The sequence below is a fragment of the Hyaena hyaena genome, unplaced genomic scaffold (genome assembly GCF_003009895.1).
Source record: "Hyaena hyaena isolate Hyena2069 unplaced genomic scaffold, ASM300989v1 scaffold_131, whole genome shotgun sequence".
NCBI lineage: Eukaryota > Metazoa > Chordata > Mammalia > Carnivora > Hyaenidae > Hyaena > Hyaena hyaena.
In genome coordinates, this window is record NW_024080761.1 from 269953 (window position 1) to 292554 (window position 22602).

At 57.1% G+C, this 22602-nt stretch overlaps 1 protein-coding gene across 1 annotated transcript in view; it reads right to left on the reverse strand.

Moving 5' to 3' along the window:
• Positions 1-1436: 1436 nt before the first annotated feature.
• The window catches only part of STK35 (serine/threonine kinase 35), a 42945-nt gene continuing 21779 nt past the window's right edge, over positions 1437-22602 (reverse strand). Inside the window, exon 4 of the mRNA XM_039237746.1 lies at positions 1437-5978. The gene's annotated coding sequence lies outside the window, so the exon portion shown is untranslated. The remainder of the gene's footprint in view (positions 5979-22602) is intronic.

Below are 22602 nucleotides of genomic sequence, written 5' to 3' on the forward strand. Positions count from 1 at the left end.
TCTGTCCCCAGCAGCCTCTAAGACACCAAAGCCTGTGGCTGGAATGCAGCGGGCCCACTCTCAGATCAGGCGGGAAGGCTGACTTATCTGTTCTTCTAGCACACATTCCAGAGGCCTGACTCGGCCTCCAGCACTTTTGTTATTCCTGGGTCAACAAGGTCCGTCTGTCCCGAGAGGGCAGAGTGGTGGGCCCCTCAGACACCGCCACCCGCCCTTGCAGACTGATAAGCTTTCCTGAAGACTCAAGGTGCCTTAGTGGTCAGCAGACCCCGGGAAAATCCCAAACCGGTCTCTCTGGGAAAACGCCACTAACTATGGAAGCATTTGCTGAGAGCCTAAGTGCTGGGCCCAATACTAGGCTCCTATTTAGCCTCAACTGCGCTAGAGGTGGCTGTCGTCACCTCCGTTTGGCTTGCGGGCAGACGAAATCGCTCGTCTCTGCCGGCCAAGGGGCTGTCATTTGCCATTTGCGTTCCTCCCGGGTGTGCCAAGCATCAGCCAGCAGTCCGGATCGCCCTGGGCCTCGGCGTCTTCATCAGCAGAGGGACACACACCATACCTACCATGAAGGCCAGTGGAGGTAACAGAGGCACCTGGCTTCTAATTCACCCCAGTCCCGTGGAATTAACTGGCTGTTGTCAGCCGGGCAGAGGGAGAGGGGCTCTATGGGCAACTAGTGGGGCAGCCTAGCTCAGGGAGAGCCCTCTGCTCTCTGGACGTGCGTGCTACCCCTTCGGCTCACAGAGGTGTCCTGGGCTCCTCTGACGGCACACCTCCCCCTGGAGCTTTTCAAGGACGTCCCTCTCCCCTTCCCCCTCTGAGACCACTCTTATCTCTCCATTAAAAATCCCAAGGGCCAGGGCACCTGGGGGGCTCAGTCGGTTAGGCGTCCGACTTAGGCTCAAGTCATGATACCACAGTTTGCAGGTTGGAGCCCCATGTCGAGCTCTGTGCTGGCAGCTCAGAGCCTGGAGCTTGCTTCGGATTCTGTGTCTCCCTCCCTCTCTCTCTGCTCCTCACCTGCTCACGCTCAGTCTCTCCCCCTCTCTCAAAAATAAACATTAAAAAAAAAATCTGGAGGGCAGAACTTTGCGAAGTAGTGCTGGGGCTGGAAGGGCGGGCCTTTGAGCGCCTGGCAACACTGGCCACAGCCCTAGAATCCCCTGGAAGGCTTGTGGTGGGCCCAGCAGGCTGGGTGGGGTAGGGGGACTCCCGTTCCCCAGGGCATGTTCCCCCTTCTGAGTGCCTACTCACAGGGTGGGGTGGGAAGCCCACTCAAAGGCCACCAGGGAGATTTCTCACCCAGGGGCCAAGGTCCTCTTGTCTGGTCCCGCCCTTCCCCCCTCCCCCCACCCTGACTGGGGAGCCGCCCCACGGACTGGCCTCTCCCTCCCCCAAACAGGTGGCGACAAAACCACAAAGCACTCGTTTCCAAATCACGTATGGCTTCTTTGACCCCATCAAATAACTTTATTCACACAAACGTCCCTTAATTTACAAAGCCTCAGTCATTCATACGCACTGGGGGATGCACAGTGTTCGAGGAACTTAAATATAATGTATCATACCAACCCAAGTAAACCAAGTACAAAAAATAGTCATATAAAGTTGTTCACACGTAGGTCCTAGATTACCAGCTTCTGTGCAAAACAAGAAAATAAAGAAAAATAGATTTATCAGCTAGTATTCGAAGCTAACTTTGTGCCTGGGCTAGGTCATGCCTCCCTCACACCCGCGTCGGCCCCGCGCGAACGTGAAATTGTCTAATGATAGAGGCCCCTCGGGCACAAAGGCTTTCTTTAAAATGTTCCTGAACAGGCTAAGCTCCCCTCCTCTTGCGGCCTCGCATGGAGAACGATGTGGGGGAACCTCCTGACAGCCGGTGACAGTGGGTTCGCTTCTCCACGGTGGCCATGGGGGCTTACGGTGGCCACCCCTCACGTCCCATCTCTTGCTTCCCCTTCTGAGGGCATCTCTCTGGACAGGAGTTGAGTCCCTGCCCCCCACGCCCCGTGGGCAGGATCAGAGATGGGCCTGGTGTCCCCAAGGCCGGGGCGCAGCCCCAAGCTTGGCCGTGCTCGGGCTGCCAGTTCCTAGACGACTCCAGTAGTGCCGTGTCTGTCTGGGGGCCACCGGCCAGGCCAAGGAAGGGGAAAGGAGTCGGGGGGAGCAATCACCCAGGAGCCCCGGGATGTAGGTATGGGGGGGCGCCGTGAGCAGGATCAAAGGTGAGACGCGCACTTGGGGGGTGAGGCTGGAAGCCCAGGCAGCATGGGGCAAGGTGAGAGCAGAGAGTTAGGGGTCCCCTCCTTAGGAGGTAGAGGCCCAACTCCTGCTGTTCCAAGTTTCCAAAAAATACTCTGAGGCTGAAACCCAGGCATCCGTCCTACGAAGATCTGTCTTCTAAAAAGGTAAACTGCGACGGCATGGAAAAGAACATTCTTATCATGCCAGCTGTTTACCTTTTCTTAGAAAGACTCAGGCAAAAATAATCTTATTGCTCCAAACACTGGTTTTCTAGGGGCCAGCTGATATGTCGAGGAGCAGAGAACCCTGGAGGAAGGGAATGGTCGAGGCGGGGAATGTCCAGGGGCAGGAAGGCTGCGAGGAAGGTGGTGAGTGGTCTTAGCACCGGGGGTCAGGGACAGAGCTGGGGGCAGGGCGCCCCCTGCCGTCTCTGCCTCGTTAGCTCCGGGACCACCCCTGGCAGTGCCGGAAAGGAGGCCAGGCAGCATTGGGAGGCAGGTCTGCGCCAGTGGCGGGCACGCTTCTCCTCCAGCTGTAAACAGGGTTATTTCTCAAGTAAACATTGAACGCGCTTCCTCAGAAGGGCAGCCGGCGGGGGCACGCCACGTCTGTGTGGGAGAAGTCCCACTCTTCGGTCCCAATGCCTCTGGGAGAGGAGGCTGGGGCCTGTGACCTTAGTCCCCGGTGCCCAGAAAGGGGTCAGACGGAGCCTGTCTTGAGGGAACAGATGGCAGCATCCTCCCGGCTAGAGGTAAGAGGGCGGGGACCTGCTGCAGGGGTGGGGGGGGGAGAGGCAGTCTACCCGGCGGCTCTTCTGTACTCGGCTAAAGGGGCCGAGCACCTGTGCCTGGCTGCAGCCCGGGGAGGGATGGGGCGAGGGGGCAGGGGGGACCCGTCCCTCGTGGCTCTCTGTGGGCAGGAATGAGTGTAAGTGACAGACGGACACGGACAGGGAGAAGGACGCCACAGGCTTCGGGCCGAGCCAGCAGGTCTGGTCAGGGGAGGGCAGTGGAATAAGGCACTATGATCTGTCTTGCTGCGTCCTCTGGCGGACGGGGACCCAAGCCCCGCACCCACAGGGCTCAGGCCCAGAGCCTCCCTCCTCCGGGCTAACCTTTTCACACATCCAAGGAGAAGAGAATGACTGCTATTTTAAGGTCTGGAACCTCCTAGAACTTGGACGGGCCTTACGAACGCGGTGGTGTGGAGATGAGGCGCAGGTGGAGAGGGTGGGAAGGCAGGAAGCTGACCGGGGCAGGGGATGAGCGGGAAGGGGGCCGAGGAAGAGGACAGGGGCTCCCCGGGTCCGGCCCCAAGCTGGGCCACTGGCCGCGGGCAGAGCCGGCGCTCACTGCGGGGTGACGTCCTCCTGGCCGGCTGGGTGCGCGAGGGAGACACATGGGGAGGGGGGAGAGACAGGCACTTGGGGCTAACAAGCTGGCCCTCAGGAGCCAGGGAAGGAGGCCCCACCCCCAAGCTGGGATCAGCGGACTTCTGCAAGGGAAGGGCACGCGAGGCCGGCGCCCCCCACCAGGCCACCTGCCTCGTCCAAGGGCGTAGACATCCTGGGACCTGCAGGGGCTACTCTGATGCCAAGAGAAGTAATGTGGGGGGGGGAGGGGTGGCCGGGGAGACCACTGCAGCTCCAAGACCTTGCCCAGATGGCGGGGAGTTGGGGGGGACCCGGGGAGAGCAGAGGAAAAATCGAGCAAAAGGTAAATACCTTGTTAGGCCCGAGCCTTCATCGGGGACTTGAAGGCAGGGGCTGCAGTCGAGTTTGGGGACTGTTTTTCCCATCTGCTCCCGGACAGAGACAGCAGCCCCTAAGGGTAAGTTGGGGGCGCGGTGACAGGCAGAGAAGGGGAGTGTGTGTGATTAGGGACACTGCGCTCCCCACCCTCCAAAGAGCCTGAGGAGACAGGAGGCAGGTGGGCACAAAGGGTCTCACCAGGAAGGAAGGGCCCGGCTCGCACCTGCAGCCCTGCGCCTGGCAGCCAACCCCCTGCGCCCAAGGGAGCAGAAGCCAGCGTGCTGAAAGTTTGCGGTTCGGGGATGGTGTTGTACGGGTCTCTCCAGGCCCCCAGGGCCCAAGGACTGCCGCTTCGGTGGGGGGGTGGGGGAGAGCCCACCCCCCGTGGTCACGCAGCAGCCTGAATGCCCTGCAATTACCTCCTTTATCGATCCTATGCTGGTTGAGAGAACAAAAAGCAAACCTAAGAGAATTCCTTTCCCCTTCCCCCAACAGCCTTTCCTACTTGGCCGTAATGGGGTGAAAAGCCTCCAGAGTAGCCCCAGCTGCTTCTGGGTGACAGGGACAACCCGAGGCCAGTCTCCGTGACCCTGCCAGGGGAGCGGACATCCAGGTCCAGAAGCCCGGGAGGCGGGAGCTGCAGAGCGCCGTCAGCGAGCATGGACAGCGAGGTGAGGCTCACAGGGTGATGCTGGCAGGTCACAACGGGCAGCTGCAGGGGCTCTACCCTGTCCCCTCTCTGCTCTCGGCAGGTCCCTGTTCCCTCAGCAGACACGCTGACGCTGAGTGGGGGCACCTAACAGTAAGTCCCTGGGGGTGACGGTGACGGTATCTGACCCGGTCACCAGCTGTGACACCACAGGCCCACACGCAGGGCACACCCCTCCCTGGGAGGAGCGGACACTGGCGGCCAGTTCAGGACACCTGTTCTCATGGCAGTGGTCACAACTGGATCTCAGGGACTCAGAGAGTCTCTGTGACAACAGGGATGTTTGGCGGGTGCGTAGGGGAAGGGGATGACCCAGGAGGTGGGAGGTGACCGGCACTGACCCCACAGGAGTGACAGCTGCCTGCTGAAGGCCCAGCCATGTCCCAGAGAGAGGTTTGGCACAAGTTGTTTCCTGGGGCGGGGTTGGGGGGCGGTCTTCCTCCGGGAGGGAGATCCCTACCAGAAACGTAGGCTTGTCAAGCTGGGCTGGGCTGACACTCAACCGACGGGAAGTGGGGGGAGAGTCACCTCTGTCCCCCCAGCCCCCGCCCCCAGCATTCTCACTTACAAGGGGCAGAAGAGGGAGTGAACTGCACCACTGCGTGTCCTGGCGTAGCCCAGAGCTTCCAGAAGCCGAAAGAGAGCAAGCAAACCCGCAGTTTAGACTTTCTTGAGTTCTCCTGGCCAAACCCTGTCTTCCACTTCCAGGTGGTTCTTCACCTCTGACCATCTCTAAGGCCTGAGGGCGAGCGCGGAGCAGCCCGGCAGTGCCTGCGTCTGGGGGGGCGGGGGAGGGGGGGCTGCAGGCTGCTTCCTGTCTTCACGCCCCCATGGTGGGACTGACCCGTCTCCACGGAGAGGCAGGCCTCTCTGGGGACGTGAGGTGTTGGAAACAGAGCCGAGGGATGGGTAAAAACCAAGAAGAGGGAAGATAAAGGAGAACCAAAGAGATCCCTAACCCCTTATAAAAATTAAAAATGGAATTTACACATATGCTTTGTCCGTGTTATTTCTCCACAGAATAGTTTCTTGCTCTTCTGAAGTCTTAATCGTTTAAATAAAAAAAAAGGAAAAAAAAGGACAAAAAATAAAATAAGGTTAAAAAAAAAAAAAGAAGAAGAAGCAAAACTAAAAGGAGGGGGAAATCCCAAACAAAAGCTTCACATTGCCGGAGATCCAGCTGTTGGGAGATCGCCAACCGACCAGGCCGCCACCTACACACTCTGCCGTCCTGTGTGAGACGCGATGAGACTGTGGGTCCCGAGGATCAACCTGGAAGACAGAGGGCAGGGGATGAGTGGGCACCGGGCTGGGGACTCCAGGGCGCCTTCACCCTCCAGATGCCCCGCCAGCGCCCGACCACGGGACGGCAGGAACCGTCAAGTGCCGGGGGCCGGGGAGGTTTCTACACACCTCAGAGGGAGTGAACCTAGCCATGGGACAACCACGCTGCCGTAGGTACACATTATTCTCCTGACTCAGAGGGAAACTGAGGCACAGGGTATGTGCTAACATCACACCCTGACAGAAGGGCAGGCCCCGGCTGGGAACCCAGGCTCGCCGGCTGCAGCTACGAGTCCGATCTCCAGCTCCACCCCTGCGCTGTTAGGAAGAGTTGCCACGGGACCCCAGCTGCCTGTCCCTGCAGGCCCTGGTCCACTGCCCTCCCCGCCCTAACGGTGCTGTACCGAAGCTTCGTGGCCATGCTCCGGGTGGACTTACCCTGGGTCACAGACAAGTGAGGCTCAGGCTCCTGAGAACTTGCACGAGGTCTGAGGGCCTGTGACCAAAGCTCTCGGGTCTCCAGAGGAGCCAATCCCACAGCCAGGGATGGTGGGGGGCAGGGGGGAGTTCTCCAGCCAGGGAAGGAGGGGGGGACCTAGGGCTGTTCAAGAATCCAGTTCTGGAGCCAGAACCTGCGTGGGTTCACAGGTCCTGCCACTTGACCGGTGGGGGAGGGGGGGGGCAGATCCAAGTCCTCTGCTCTGTGGTCCCGTCACCTGGCCCTGTTAGGATTGGCTGATGTCTAGCGACTGCCTTGGTGCCAGATCTCAGGGACACTGGAAAAGTATTTGATCTGGAAGAAAATACTGGACTTCTTAGCCCCAGCCTCTTCCTCTGCTGCTTCGCTTTCCCTGCCTGTTAAGTCCCCTCAATCGACAGCAACAAATCCACTGGTGGGTCTTGTATCTCAGTCTCTGACTTGGAAAAATAAAATCACCATAAGCACATCCTGGAATGACCTAGAAATCATCTCAAACCCTGGCTTTATTCAGCACGCCTGCTGCCTCCACCCCCACCCAGACCACCCCGTGCTTTCAAGATAGAGCAACCAGCAGCCAGAGGGAGGGAAGGCTTGGGGGGGACCTCGCCGTCTGTGATGCTCTAAGTCCTTGTAAAATAGGACAAGAAAAGCCCAGGAAATTGCATGCTTGTGTGTGATCCGCTAAGATAATCTTTGGGACCAGTTCCGACACTGCTTTCCCTCCTTCCCTGGGCGGGACGCAAGCTGACCACAACCAGCTCACAGGGACGCCGCCGGTCAGCAGGAAGGTGGCCCACGGCAGGAGCAAAGCAGTGGTGGAGGAGGCAGAGAGATCCAGAAGCCGGGACTCCCTCGTCGGCACCAAACTAGCAGGACAGAGCGTGCCCATGGAAGGTCAAGCCAACAGCACAGCTCTCGTGAGCGCTCCCGCCACCCCAGCCTGTAATGACCGCTGTAATCACCGGGTCCCTGGCCAGGAAGCCAGGCTGACGTTTCCCACAGGCTCCTCCACCCTCCCCCTGCTTTGGCACTGGGTCTGGTCTTCTGGGAGGATGCCCAGGCCAGCCTGCAGGTCTGGGTCTGCTCCCCCCCAGGGGCAGGGACAATGAAAGTGCGTGCACTCTCTTCCAGGACGAGGGCCTTGGCTTCGGGTTCCCCTCCCATCTCCCATGATGGAAGGGCCACCGACCCCCAGGGGCCAAAGGCAGCAGCCACACCGGAACACGGGATGTGCGGCCCCGAGTGGGAATGGCTCGGACCACCCAGCTCCGGGTTAAAGCAGCAGCAGACCCTCCGGGCACTTGCTGGGACAGTGAATGGCAGAGGCACGCAGATGTCAGACCCAGCTCCCTGACTGCCCCGTGTCCTCAGCTTCGCCCAGGGGCTGCCTCATCCCTTCCAGTGGAGAGCTTACCTCTGGCCACAGAGCCCCCTCTTAGTAGGCCGAGCACAAAAGAGAAGTCGGGTGTGATTTACCTACATGTGACATCACTAGCACACCCCATCTTTCACCTTCCTGATCATCATCTCCTTTTGCGAGGATGACGCCCCATTTTAACAAGGGAACAGAACTGCGGAACAACAGGACCGGCACCTAATCCCAACTTGCCCAGTGTCGCTGCCCAGTCTTTCCGCTCTGATGCTCTGTGCTCAGTGCTCCCAGAGCCCCCTGGCCAACAAGCGTGGCTCTGGCAGCCTGAGTTTGCGATGGCCCTGGGTGGGGAGGGAAGGGGCCGGTGACCCGGGAAGGCATGTTGGCAAATACTCCGCTCTCTTATTTCAGCGCGTGGATAAAGGCCCCTCAGCACGTCCGACCTGATTTCTCTGTAATTATCACAACAGCAATCACTCACGGGGCATTAACGTGTGCCAGGCCCATTCCACGGGCTTTGTAGGGGACAACCCATTAAGGCAGCTTTCAGCTCTCCCACACTGCTTCCCACTCCGCGTGGCCCCGCACGGAGCCCAGGTGTTACGGCTACCGCCGCGCATCGTCCACCACCCATGACGGAGGAGCTACCGTCACCCGGTCCCAGAGCAGCTCAGGGAGCAGGGCTGCGTGGCTAATGGGCAGTAGGGACGAGGGTCTGGGTCTAGGTCAGTCTCCCCCCACGGCTCCCGCTTACAGGTCACGGTCATGGGAAATCCCTTCCTGGAGGGACAAGAGCTTAAGCGGAGTCTAAAACCCACGTAATCCCTCCATCTATAACCACACTCATGCAGGAAAGCGTTCCTGGGAGGCGTGGCTTAGGTACCTGTGCCCAAGTCTGGTGTCTAGGGTGCACCGGGGGGCGAGGGGCCACCAGGCGGTGAGCAGCCTTCTGGCACGTTCCTCTGCCAGCAAAGAGGCTGTCTGGTCTGATCAGGGAGACCGGGGAGCCAAAATGCTCCCAGTGATACCACCAGCAGTTTGGAGAACAGAAGTGGGAGGGAGCGCAGTGGCAGCGAGGATGATGGTGCGGAATGGACGGGCTCCCATGTCCGCCTCTGCCCCTGCCCCAGGCTGCAGACAGGGAACACCGGGTGAAGAGGGGGCTGTCCTGTACTCTATAGGTGCGGCCTTCCTCATCTGTGGAGGTCAAAATGTCATGTTTTGATGAAACCAGTTGGGACTGGTATGTGGTCCCCCAACTCCGCCTCCTCCCTTCAAACCGCATTGCCCTTAGGCCTGCGGGCCACAGGGTTTACAAATCTCCAGGGGCCACCAGTACCTTCTAACCCCGCTTCTTCACTCGAGTGCTCTACTGGGGGGAAGAGCACAGGCTGGGGTGGACAGTCCCAGGTTCGAATCCCGCCTCTGCCGCTTGCCAGACGTTTTTATCATCTGAGCCTCCTTTTCCCTACTAGCAAATGGGGACACTGCCCTCTGCCCTTTCAGCATCTGCTGCGAGGATTCAGGGCAACTGCCCATCCCAGCCCTCAGCACAAAGTGGGACACTCAGTACAATCTACCATGTTGTTAGCAGTGTTCATGGTCACTTTGGTTCTTAGACCCATCTATACAGCTTATCCAGACATGAGGCTTAATTCAGGGACTTGCTCCCATAAATTCAACATGGAGATGTAACATGAAGGCAGCGGAGGAGAGGGGAGCTCTCCAAACACCCTCTCTGAAAGCGAGCCCCTGCCACATCATTAGCCTCAAGGAGCGCCAGCAGGCAAAGGTACCCTCAGCACCCTTCAACCTGCTCAGGCCTCGAGATGAATTTTTAAAGCCCAGGGGCCCAGAGACCTGAGAGACAGACTAGCTGTCTGTAAGGACTGCTTTTCTGTGGCAGTGTACAAAGATGTCCTGGCTGCCCACAGGGACGGTGGGCGGGCACCCCGGGTGACCACCAGCACCTATCTAGAGGGCTCACATGCCAGTCTACAGGTGTGCAGGTGGCACACGGTGCTCGAGCTCATGTCACCTGCTGCTGATGTAAGCATGGTAAGCATGGGTGACACCGGATGCCAGGCACTGTGTGCGCTCGACACATACACATTTATCCGTGAAAAGGGGGCTCTATCCAGATGAAGGATCTGTCTTGGAGATCACTCAGCAGAAAGCAAAAAGGCTAAAGGGCTAGTAAGTGCTTTGCTGGGATTCAAACCTGAAGTTCAGTTTTCTCTATTCCTTTCATCTATTTGTTTATTAAAAAAATTCTGGGGGGTGCCTGGGTGGCTCAGTCGGTTAAGTGTCTGACTTCAGTTCAGGTCAGATCTCATGGTTTGTGGGTTCAAGCCCCGCGTCAGGCTCTGTGCTGACAGCTCGGAGCCTGGAGCCTGTTTCAGATTCTGTGTCTCCTTCGCTCTCTGACCCTCCCCTCCTCACGCTGTCTCTCTCTCTCTCACAAATAAATAAAAACATCAAAAAAAAATTTCTCTTAATGTTTATTTTTGAGAGAGAGCGTGCATGCAAGGGCGTGCCCGAGCAGGGGAGGGGCAAAGAGAGGTAGACATAGAATCTGAAGCAGGGTCCAGGCTCCGAGCTGTCAGCACAGAGCCCGATGCAGGGCTTGAACCCATGAACCGCGAGATTGGACACTCAGCTGACTGAGCCACACAGGCGCCCCCTCCTCTCATCTACTCAACAGAAAAGGAAGCCATCTGGTTGGCAGGCTCATACACTAAAGCACAGTATGAACTCAAACTGCAGTGTTGCCGGCTGTGTAACCCAGAACTCACTCTTACCCAAGTTCTCCCCGCAGCCCTGCGCAGTGGCACTCCCATGGAGTTAGCGATGCCTCTGGCGTGTTGCACACCACGCAAGGTTTCGTAGGCAATGCCTCCTTTGCCCCAACAAAGGGCCGTATAGGAACAGTCTCCACTTTACAGATGGGCAAACCAAGGCTCAGGTATTCATTTTCAGCCTATCATATGCCGTGGAGGCCCCAGAGGCAAGGTGATGGCAGGGTCACAGAGGGCAGTCCCCTCCTAAGTGGGATCAGCCTCAAACTGAGTCAATCCTCACTTGTTTAATACACCAGAGCAGCTGGCTTTTCGTACTCAGCCATCAGCACGCCAGCCCCGGTGCAGGGGCTACAGAACACTGATTGTCCCCTACCTGTCAGAGGGACTGAGGCCGGGGTGCCGAGCTTTCTGATGCACCATTTATCTAAGGCTTTGTCAGCAACAGAGGGGCTGCTCCCACTAGGGCAAACCTTGCTGCACCCGGGTGTGTTCTGGTCTCTGAGCCCTGACCAGGAGGCCAAACAAAAGCACGAGTTTAGAAGCAGGTGCTGAACGCGGGGAGAAGATCACTCAAGGAGCATGATGTTAGAGGGGCATGGAGCTGGTGCTCTGTCCAGGGCCTGGGCCTTGAGGGAGAAGATCTAAAATTGCTACCCCAGTACCCCCTGCCCCCCCCCCCCATTACTCAGTGTTCTCAGCTTACAACGCGGACGTGCCTGCCACGCGTGGTGTGAAGTCCGGTGACAGCATGAGCACCGGGCACGGCGGGGTATGCGGGAGGGAACAGACATGCGGGGATGTCAGCGTGAAATCACACACCCAAACCAGAACCTGGCAGCACCACGGGCCGAGGCAAAGGTGCCCGGTGAGGTGACTTGGCTTCACGTCAGCCTCTTCTCGAGGGGACAGCCTCCTTTGCACTTGGGGCCTCCGCAAGGGCTGGTCCAGCTGCCGCTTTCCCCTGACCCTCGACCTGCCCCCTCACTGTCCCGAGGCTGCACTCACCCTTTCCGGCCTCTTCCACATGCTTTCTCCCCAGGGCCCCGGCCCCTGTGCTCCAGCGAGCAGACATGGAGGGACCACGGATGCCCACGAGCCAAGCCACTGTGCTCCCCTCTTCCTCCTGCTAACCCCACGCTGCCTGAAGGACAGGACGGTCCTGTGCTTCTCCTGAGCCCCTCAGGCTGCCGGGCCCAGAAGGAGTCAAATACTGGCTGACCGACAGGAACCGGGAGTCAGCATGGGGCAATGAGGACTAATTTACAAACTTCACAGAAGCATTCGGCACAGCAAGATCTTCACGCAAAAAGTGGGTCATGAAGTCCCTGCCTATAGTCCGGGTCCCAATGAACGTCCCGCCTAGCCAAGACAGAGATGCGCGCGCTCACCTGAGAAAACCGGGCCACCTGTCCAGGCTCCAGCAGGTGGCAGACAGGGGCTGGGAGGCCGCCCGCGCTAACTTCCTGGCGGGCCATGCTGTGCCGCCCCCACCACGCACCTTCCGGGCCTGGTGGGAAAGAGGAGGCGCACGGAGAGGAAGGGTGTCCCCGACACGACACCGCCTACCCGTTACAGAAGCGGGAGGCTCGCCGGCCGATTTCAGCCCTCTCCACCACCCTTCCCTTACAGCCCTCCTGTGTGGTCTGGAGAGGGAAGCCTGAAACCCGGGGGGGGGGGGGGGCGGCCTGGCTTCAGAAGGCGTCCCCGAGGGCGAGTCAGCCATAGGAAGCGGCAAATGAGAAGGGCGGCCTTGGCTTTGGTCGCAGCTCTGTGGTCTCCTTCAGATCTTAAAAGACCCACGTGGCCTCCCCTCAGGACCGACCACCTGTAAGATGCACCAGTGCTCGACACCGCTCCTTAGCCGGCCGGGGTCCTGGCGACCAGGGCGGGCACACACGCTCTACATCTGAAGCACACATGTTGTTGAAACAGGCGGCGGCAGGGGAGAGAGGGGCAGGGCAGCACCCCCCTTCCGAGGAACCGAACACCAGCTCTCGCACAGCCCACCTCTGTCCCAGAGGCCACCTGCCCGTCTTCCACATCCTCTTCACCCACTGTCCGGAGGAAGCAGCCCCAGGAATTCGGAAAGGCAGAGACTGCCGCCCAGGCTGTAACATGCATGAACCCAAACTACAGAAATTTACTCCCGTGCTGCAACCTACTGAGAGACACTAAGGTAAAATGCAGAAAAGCGACAGAGGACCTCACCTGGCACTGTGAACCTGTTTCCGGTCTCCTCTAGCTTTCCCTGGATCTCACATCTTCCTGTTCCCCCAAGGCACTTGGGACCAGGGCAGGGGTTCTAACTCCAAGGATGCGCGGGGTCGGCAAATGCCCTGAAGCCTCGCAAGGTGTCACAGTGCGTGTCAGTCAGGACAGTTCCAACATTCAGATTCTGAGAAGGGCCCAGGACGCAAGGAATCGGAGGACCATGAGCTCCTGGGCAGGCTCCCTGCCCAGCAGGGCACAAACTCTAGGCAGAAGGCAACGCGGGAGGGCTGCGTGGGGTTCCCCACGGCACAGGTGAGCAGGACAAGCCAGGCCGGGGCTCAGGGCTGGGGGGGGGGGGGGGGCTGGGGCAAGACAGACCACAACCCTCAGCCAAGAGCTGGGGGATGGAGGTAATATTTGGACACCCCTCCTCCCCATTCCAGCAACCCTGAAGCTCNGGGGGGGGGGGGGGGGGGGGTGCTGCGGCTTACTGTACCCAAGCCCTTCCTACCAGATGGGGCAGTTCCCCTCCCTGCAGATGTTTAAGGCCAAACCTGAGACTTAAAGCGGACGAAGACCATGGAGAGGAGACAGGCTCTGTGCCGAGTCAGCTGAGCTCAATTGGTGGCCCACTTACCACGGTGAGGACACGCACTCCGCGGCGACAGCTGGCATGCACGGTTTGCTGAGAGGCAGGGGAGTGAGCAGAGCTTAGAGCCGAGACGGCGAGTTGCTGCAAACAGAGGTCAGCCCCGTCCCCACGTGTCAGCCGGTGCATCCCGGGCGGGGAGCGCTTCCACATGTGATGCAGAGGCAGGTACCACGGAAGCTTGCAGACTCCGAGCCCCGGATGGGTTACAGCAGAGTTCATGTCATCACCACCGTGGACTAGTTTAATATCGTGTCAAACCTTTCCACTCCTCCAAGTGCACTGTCCCAAATTCAAGTTCTCCAGACACACAAAAGAAGAATTACTGGCAAGACCCAAGAGTCAAATGTCTGGAGGGTTCTCTGATAAGCAGCCTCCCACAGGACTGTACCCTGGGTCACCCCACCTGGGTCTGAGGTCACAGACCCACTTAAACCCAGTCTCTCTGGCCTTGGGAAGTCACGTCAGGAGACCCTCCGGGAGCCGGGAAGCACCTGACCTGGTAAACAGATACCGGCGGGCATTGCAGATAAACAGGGGGGCTTGCTGTGTGCAGAAACAGCCCCGGTAATTGGCAGTCGGCTACAGGGACACCCTAACGATTTCCCTTCCTCAACTTATTAAGCGAGGGGATGAAATGAAAGCTGCTGACTGCCTTAGCCAGTCCCCGAAGAGACCGAGGTGCAGCTGCGGCTGCTGTGATGAGCAGACAGAGGGCTCTGGGGACAGGCTGGGCTCCGCGGGAATTGTCCTCACCGGCCCCCTGCCAGGAGGAGGGCTAAGGTGCAGGCCCGCTGAAGGGGAGAGGTCGCTCTTCCATATGGTGACAGGACAGCTGGTGGTTATAAAAGGAAAGACTCCAACAAGGTCATGCCCACAGTGGTTGGGGCCAAAGGAGCCCATCTGGATTTCTGGCTATAGCAACCAGACTGAACGCAGCCCCGTGTGCCCAGGGGAACTCACTGGGGGCACTTGCTAAGGGGCTTGCTCAGGAGCTCTTTCGGCGAAAAGGAGACCGCTGCGGATCGCTAGCAGAAAGCCAACTGAAAATGAATGATTAGCCCATCAGGATTTGGCAGAAACGAAACAGGCCAACACATCGAGTGCTGGGAATTTCATCGAGCACTTCCTGTTTCCTATTCATGGAGTCTTTGCAACAGCGGATGGTGAGCGGCAGTGTTCAAGGAGCCCCATTTAACAGACAGGAAATGAGGCCCCAGAGAAGTTAGGGGACTTGACCAAAGTCACCCAGCTAGGAAGGAGTAGGGCTGCAACTTAAACCTAGGTTTATCAGCATACCAGATCCCAAAGCATGTGTCTTCTAGACACCAATGTGGACGCACAGGGCTCCCAGTGGCTTTAGAGGGTTATGGCCGCATGGCCCTCCACGTGCTCAGGAAAGTGCCTGTGCTGTCTCACAGCGGCTGGAGGCTGGCACTGTCACGTGTGGCATCTCCTCCCTCCCCCTGTGCTGACCGGCTCATTGGCCAAAAATACAGTCTTGTACACAACCACCACCACCTTTTTTCCAAGGTCAAGGTCACCCTCCTTAGGCTGACATTCAAGGCTCTTGGCAACTTTGTGCTATTTCACTCTCCCACTTCACCTCTGTGCAAACCAACCCAAAGATCCACTCTTGTTCTCATGCGGTGTCCCTTGCTTAGAACACCCCTATGGGCCCACCCTTCTTTCTTCGAGGGCTATCTGAAGTCACAGGTCCTATGTGTTGCCATTACTTGTCTTCAACCAAAAGCCAGCACTACGTCTGTGGAGCCCTTGGGCGCTATAGACTTGCTAACGTGACCTGTCTTCAGAAGCAGATGGAAAAGAGCATGGGCGCCAGTTTAGCCCTGGAGGTGGCACTTGCTAGCCATGTGGCCAGTGGGGCATATCACTTACGGTCTCTGGAGTAGAAAGGACACAGTACCCAGGACGCACGTGAGGTCTGAACAAGACAATAAACACAGTGGGAGAGGACGAAGTCTGGCAAATGGGCGTGTGTTGTAAATAAGTAACAGAGAGAAAGACAGAGAGAGAGAGAGAGAGAGAGAGCGAGCGAGCGTGTGCCCCCCACCCCCTGCCCTCACACCTTAACAATGATAAAGACTCCAAGCTGCACCAGGCCTGTTCCTACATAGAAACAAAGACAGCAAATGCAAGACCACCAGCAAGCTGCAAAAGCTCTCAGAAAGCACATGTAAAGGAGTGGGGAACGGACCCATTCTCCCGGCTCCAGGGAAGGAGATGTGGTGAGAAGGAAGGGCCAACTTCTACCCTGTGCTCTACGTGTGTCTGAGATCAAGGGGTCTGGGGACAGCTGAAGTGACTTTGAAGCCCCTTTCCACATGTCAAGTTCGGGCCGTGGGGCCACCCCGCAGCTCTTGGCCCTTGAATGGACACGCCCAAAGGCAACTGAGAGCAGAGGACTCCCCCTACCTTCTCCCCCTGTACTCCTGTCCTTAACCCAAAATAGAAAGTCGTTCCCAATTTACAAATTAAAGTAGCTCTCAAAATCAATTTTATAGCCGGCAATCATGGTCCTGATGTTATATAACGACTGGGGGAAAAAAAAACCCAACCCAGAAAGAGCGAGATGCTTGCCAGCCGCCTGCCCACGTGACAGGACGCTGCACAGGTTTTCAGCTCTGAAGAGCAAAAGTAAATACAAAAAACAACACAACGCTATGTTCTTGGGACATAATTATAGCAGAGCGCAGATGCAAATCAAGGCAGAGAGGCAGACGCCTCAGTCACCTAATGAGAAGCTGATTACAAAAGGAAGAACAGAGAACAGGAAGGCACAGTAATCAAATGAGGGCTGTGAAGGCAGCCCTGGGTCTCAGGGGGGCTCTCTGCGCTCATCAAGGTCTCCTATGTTGAGGCCCCGAGTTTGGGATCCAGTGGCACCTCCAAAGACCCAGAGAATCACAACTTACCGATGACCTGTCTAGGAGAGAGGATGGGTTTACGACCGCACAGCCAAGATACAGCTGTGGATTTTCCAACCCCCCAAAGCCCCTCTCCTCCAGCAGGGTTCACGGTGTTGTACGTGGCTCTGCCCCGCGGCCCCTTCCTTCATCTCCCTCACTCAGTCCACTTCCAGGTCTCTGGCGACCTCCAAATGCACCTTAAATTCACTCTTCCCTGTCCCATGCACCATCCACATTGAGCTCGACTTCCTAGCTGCCCACCCCGTCCCTCCCCGGTCTGGGCTTGTCCTCTCTAACCCTGGCCACAGAGCCATGGTGCTGCTGTAAACACGGAAACCGATGGCTAAAGTTGTTCAGGGACTTACCACCACCTCCAGAACCTTGCATATCAGGCTCCCGTCTCTTCCCGGCCATCTCCCGCCTGCCCCTTCTGGCTCACTGCCCTTCTTCTTGGCAGACACTGCATTCCTCAGGTCTCAGCGTCAATGTCACCTCCTCTATAAGACTTTCTCAGACCGCCTCATGCAGGACCCGTAGTTTCTGCTATTTCCTCTATCCGTACCTGCTTGAAACTGTAGCTATAGTTTTCCCTTAGGACCGGTCTCTCAAACCAAAGTCTAAGTGCCTGGAGAGCGGGGACCAGGTCTGAGCTGTCCCCGATGGACTGCAAGCACCTACCAGTGCCTGCAACATGCACAGGCTATGAAAAAATGTAACAGGGGGCTCCTGGGAGGCTCAGTCAGTTGAGCGTCCAACTTTTAACTTTGGCTCAAGTCATGATCTCACGGTGCGGGAGATCGAGCCCCGCATCAGGCTCTGTGCCGACAGCATGGAGCCTGCTCGGGACTCTCTCTCAAAAGAAATACAATTAAAGGGTCCCTCCAGGGAGTGTGTTTTCTTTTTATTGGTGGGGTGGACGGGAAGCACATGAACCCGTACACGTTCCGTTGAGACCACATGTAGCAGTTACCAGTGTGGCCAAGAATTAGCATGGAAAGACAACAAAGCCCAGCAGCTATGGAGTGTCTGTCTAACACATGCCTAGCATTCCCAGGCTGCTTTATATTAATTTTCCGCTTAATCCAATGAAAACCCTATGGAGGACGTGTTAGCAAGCCATTTTACAAACGAGGACTCCAAGCCTAAGAGATGCCAGAGGTTCAGCCGGACTGAGGTCAGGGACTATCTCATAATCTCCGTGGCCCAAGCTGGGCACCGAGCAGGTGCTCCATACGTGTCTGGGGATGAACAAGTGAAGGTTTTGAGTCAGGGTTCAAAGCCACGTCTAAGATGCCACTTCGACATCAAAGCCCTGCCTGTGCATCCTGTTGCTCCCCCGTTCCCAAGCTCCCACTGCCTCTCAAAGTCCCCCCCTTTCTGGAAGGATGATTTCCCGTCCCATCACAGAGCCCTCACAGGGCGCAGTGTTCCCCTGGAGGTGCCCCCTGGGGATCATCCCAAGATGCTCACTGTTATTATGGCTCGGCAGTCTCCTCCCCCAGGGCCACGGAAGCCTATGGAGAAGTTCAATTACTCCCCTTCTCCTCCCAGGAGCAGGTGGCTGCAGGACCTCACTTGATCCTAAGGATGCGCGCACAGAGGGAGAAATGGAGGAAGAGCCAGGAGTCCCGTGACCTGGAGACTCCTCCACCGTGGAGCCGACGAATGCGCCAGGGCTAAGGGAGCTGGGAGGGAGGGGCCGCGAGTGGTCCTTCAGCTGCCCTGGGTTTCTGGATGAGGACACCGCGGCCCACAGAGAAGTGACCTGCCTGAAGTCCCGATGCTAGGTAACTGTGGAAGGCAGAGACGGGATCAGGACCCGGCGGGCCCCTCCTCCTAGGTCTTAAGCCCAAATCTAAGCTTTTTGAGGGCAAAAGGTTAAGAGGCAAGTTTTAAGAGATGGTAAGGTGGCAGGCTGTGCCTTAGGTCTCCTTGGCCGGGTCAGCCCTCGGTCCTGTGGGCATCGACATCACCCACGGGGCTTGCCCAATACCTCTCCGTACGACTGAAGCGGGGCCCGAAATATACATCCTAACACATTCCCAGGGGATCCCGCCAGTGTCGGGATCCCATCTAAGAAGACTGGTCACTAACGCCTGGTGTGTTGGGGCGTGGGAGTCAGTGAGGAGTTGTGGAGAGGAGTGTGCCAAGAGCCTGTCGGCACCCTCAAGTTCACAGGATAGAATCTCAGTCTATTAAGTGGGAGACTTCCTACTCTTGACATCCTCAGTTCCTGCCACTGATAAAATGGAACTCCCATCTGGGGCCGCCTTCAGCACCACCAGCTTACACCCAACTCAAGGATGGTCTAAGAGTAGGGAGGACACCGGAGTTCCAGAAGAGCCACTCCACTGCCACAGGGCTTCCAAACCACTGGGCTGGAGTGAGGTGCTCCGCAAAGGCTCCTCATGCTACACGTGGTTGGTGCCCCTGCCCTGAGCATCTGAGGGCGGGGAAGGGGAAGGATGTCTGGATCATTATCAGCGGTGACATCTGGATCTGGATTTCAGTTTAGGCAGCGGGCCTAACCTCCCCAACAATTTTTTCTAGAAGGTAAGAGTCACCCTGTTGTTTGTCTGGGGTGTGGTATTCTCACCCTCATTTCTGCTGCCCCACGCACACCAAGGGCTCCTTCCAAACATTCATCAAATCCAAGTATGCAATCTGGTTACTAACAACAAATGAGTCTTTACTTGTGACTTCCAGTTCTCCTTCTGTCTGCACAAGGCTGGGCTGGGCTGCTAAGGCCCCTGCGCTCTTGCCAAGATCTGACGGCACCGTACTTCCAGCCCATGCCTCGGATGTGCCCTAGACCAGAGCCTTCTGGAAGGGACATGTTTGAGACGTGTCTGAAAGAAGCAGAAAGGAAAAAACCCAAAAGGGTGCTGTCCAGATTTCAGGGTTTCCTGTCTGCAAAAGATCGGACGTGAACGCAGAACACCTCCACCGGCTCAGCCCGTCTCTCTGACTTTCCCACTGGGGGCAGCCAGCTGATACTAAAACCCGACACCATATACCAAAGCTGACCTGCTTTCCATCACCGCTATGGTACCTACCGTGCCCTAGAATGAGGAACAGCCAGGGCTCCCACTCGGGAGATTCCCTGCCCAGGTGCCCTCCAGCTCCTGTTTGCAGCCTAGAAAAACAGACGCATTTTCCTCTTCCTCCTGTGCCCTTGGTGCGCCTGGGTGGCTCGAATCCATCCCTCCCGAGTCCCTCGACAGCATTTTCTTTTACAAAGAAACAAAACAGAAACCTGACCTGTGTATGATGCGGGCTGAGTTATAGCTTTCCCCTGGCACCTCTAACCGAAAGTGAAATTCCTTTAAAGTTGGGAAATTCATTGCAGTGTTTTATGGTATTGATTTATTTTAAACTTGGCTGGCAGTTTTAAAGGCCTGCCATGCCTCTGAATCCTAGAAGTGCTGGAGGAGGTCTCCATTTCCTTTGATTCTGTAATAACCACAGAGGACTCGCTAGTGGAAATGAAAGGAGGGGCTGGGATGTTGTGGGCTGTTGCCCTAGTTTATCAAGACAGCACCCTGGGCCTAGGATGCATCTCTGGCTGGGACTTCACTACTGGAACAGCACCCTCTTCTCCTCGTCAGCTGGGTCCTGTGCCCAACGAAGCCTCAGTAGAGCTAAGGCGAGTTTCTGGCAAGTGAGCTTGCCTGGCACCTACTCCCTTATCCCCAGGTTTACAACATGCCTCAGAACCTACCTTCAGGAACTAGTCCAAGGTACCACCTCCTCCGGGAAGCTTTCCCTCCACTCTCTCCAGGCTTCCGTACCTCTCCTGAGCCAGAGCTACCACAACTAGGTATCCATGTGTTACCTGCACTGCCACACCGTGAACACTGGAATCTATATGATCACCACCTCCACTGGATGAGTGCCTGCCATGTATCAGGAGGGCACATTTGCTCACCAAATGTGACGCGGCCCCAGACTCTTTCAACACAAGGCTGTGGCCAGCCACATCCATGATAGCACCAAATGATGACATCCCCTGCTTTCGTCAAGATTTAATAAATGAACTGCAAGTTTCATCAGGGAGGAACCCAGCAACTCAACTGCCTGGGCTACATTCACGCTCACTTGGAACGGGCTTCCAGCAGGATACCTGGCAAATGGAACGGAGGCACACACCGGGCTGCCTTCGGGTCACAGACTGTTCCAGAACTCCCTCAGTGCAAGTGCTTGCCTGGTGGCCACGACCTGCAGCAGGCTTCGGGTATCCCACTTCCCAGCCTTTGGGTTAATTCTGACTTCTGCCCACTGCTCCCGGACCCCTTGGTTGTGCGGGTGCCTCCCTCTCCCAGCCTCACCTCCCGGGCCCACACTGGGAAGGCTGCAGCGGTGGGACACAGGAACCTGCACACAGGTGGGGTCGCCCGAAGGAGCGGATGGCGGCCAAGATCGGCCGTGAGACCGACCCTGCCCGCAGGCAGCACCAGGCACAGACGCCTTAGGGGCCACCTGTCTGGTGCTGCTTGGAGGTAAAATCTGTCATCTGCCTGAAGATGTAAACCCTTCGAAGAGCTGCTTTTAAAGAGGCTGCAGGGTAAAAAGTGATTCTCCACTTCCTCGTCTGCAGAAGGCCAGCCGGCCCAGGCCAGGCAGGCAGGCGCTATGTGCTGATTATATCCGGAGTGCCCACTATGAAAAAGACATGGAAACTATTTAATTCAGAGACGAAGAGAAAAGACAAAGCCCCTGCTCCAGACAAAGATCAAGGGGCCCCTCAAAGCAGGTGTTGAGAACCAGGAGCCACGATCGATCGATCGATCGTTGGTAGGAGTGCCTGTGTCCTGGAGTTGGGAGGGAGGGGAGGGGAGAGGAAATGGGACTTGGAAGGACCCCAACCATGCAGCCCTGCTTACAGCTGGACGATTACAAAAGCGAGTTTGCTTTGCTCTGCCCAAAGGGATGGCATCTGGGCTTGGGAGGAGCCGAGGATGCCAGGGAGGAGTAGAATGTGAGCAACAACAGCCCTGGGGCAGGTCCATCCCCTCACGGAGGCTTTGCTGTCCTGCTGTCCTGCGGTGCTTCAAGGGACAGATTATCCCTGGGGGCCACCAGCCCCATTACATAACCCACAGCTCAGCTCAGCTCCCTCCCGTTGATACAGCTGGAGCAGGGACGGCGATGGCAAGGGCAGAAGCCACCCGCCCCTCCTGCCCCAGAACTGTCTGGTCTCACAAACACCGGCCTTCATGACCTGGGGGAGCCCCCAGAAAGCAGGAGTGGACAGACTAGACCACACCCCACAGACTCTCTGTATGCGAGTACTCAGGGCCACTGGGTCCTCCCTGTGAAGGCTGAGCTTTAATTTCTTGGGGAACGGAGATGCAAACCTGGATCTTTGCTCCTGACCCCTGCACTCTTACGCGGCCCCACAGAGTGCTAGCAGGCGGCTCAGGGGAGGCGCAGACACGTCCATTTTACAGACAGGGACTCAAGAGGGGCTCAAGACTACAATACAGAGCTGTTTGTATCAAAGGATTGATAATCACCTGCTAAATCTATTCCCCTCCCAATGAGCGCTCCATTTTAAATAAAACCCCCCCAACTCTTTAATTAAGGATCTAGATCACTGACTTAGGGCAAGGATGGCATTCCCCTCCTCCCATCCTCTCTTTGGAAAGTTCAAGTCTCCACCAGAAACTAAGTGGGCTGAAGGAATCAAATGGACTCCGGTTCCCTCGGCAGCTAAGGCTTCAGGGACAAGGTGTCCTTGCCTATCCCTCTTGGGGCTACCTAGCCATTCACCAGCACGCTGTGCTTTTTCGGAGAAGAAACCAGCTCCCAGCTAGAAACCTACTAGGTGCTATTTGAGTATGCCCACATTATTGATCGCAGCCTCCTCCACTTGGTGCTCAACTGTTTGCTCAATGCAGTAAGAGACCCATGATTTCAGGGTGACTGGTGGCTCAGCCGGTTAAGCATCCGACCTCAGCTCAGGTCATGATCTTGCCATTCTCAAGTTCAAGCGCCGCATCGGGCTCTGTGCTGACAGCTCCGAGCCTGGAGCCTGTTTGAGATTCTGTGTCTCCCTCTCTCTCTGCTCCCACTTGCACTAGGTCTCTCTCAAAAATAAACATTAAAAAAAGAAAAATTCAAAGACCCATGATTTCCATAGATGATTCAATGAGGCAATACCCCATA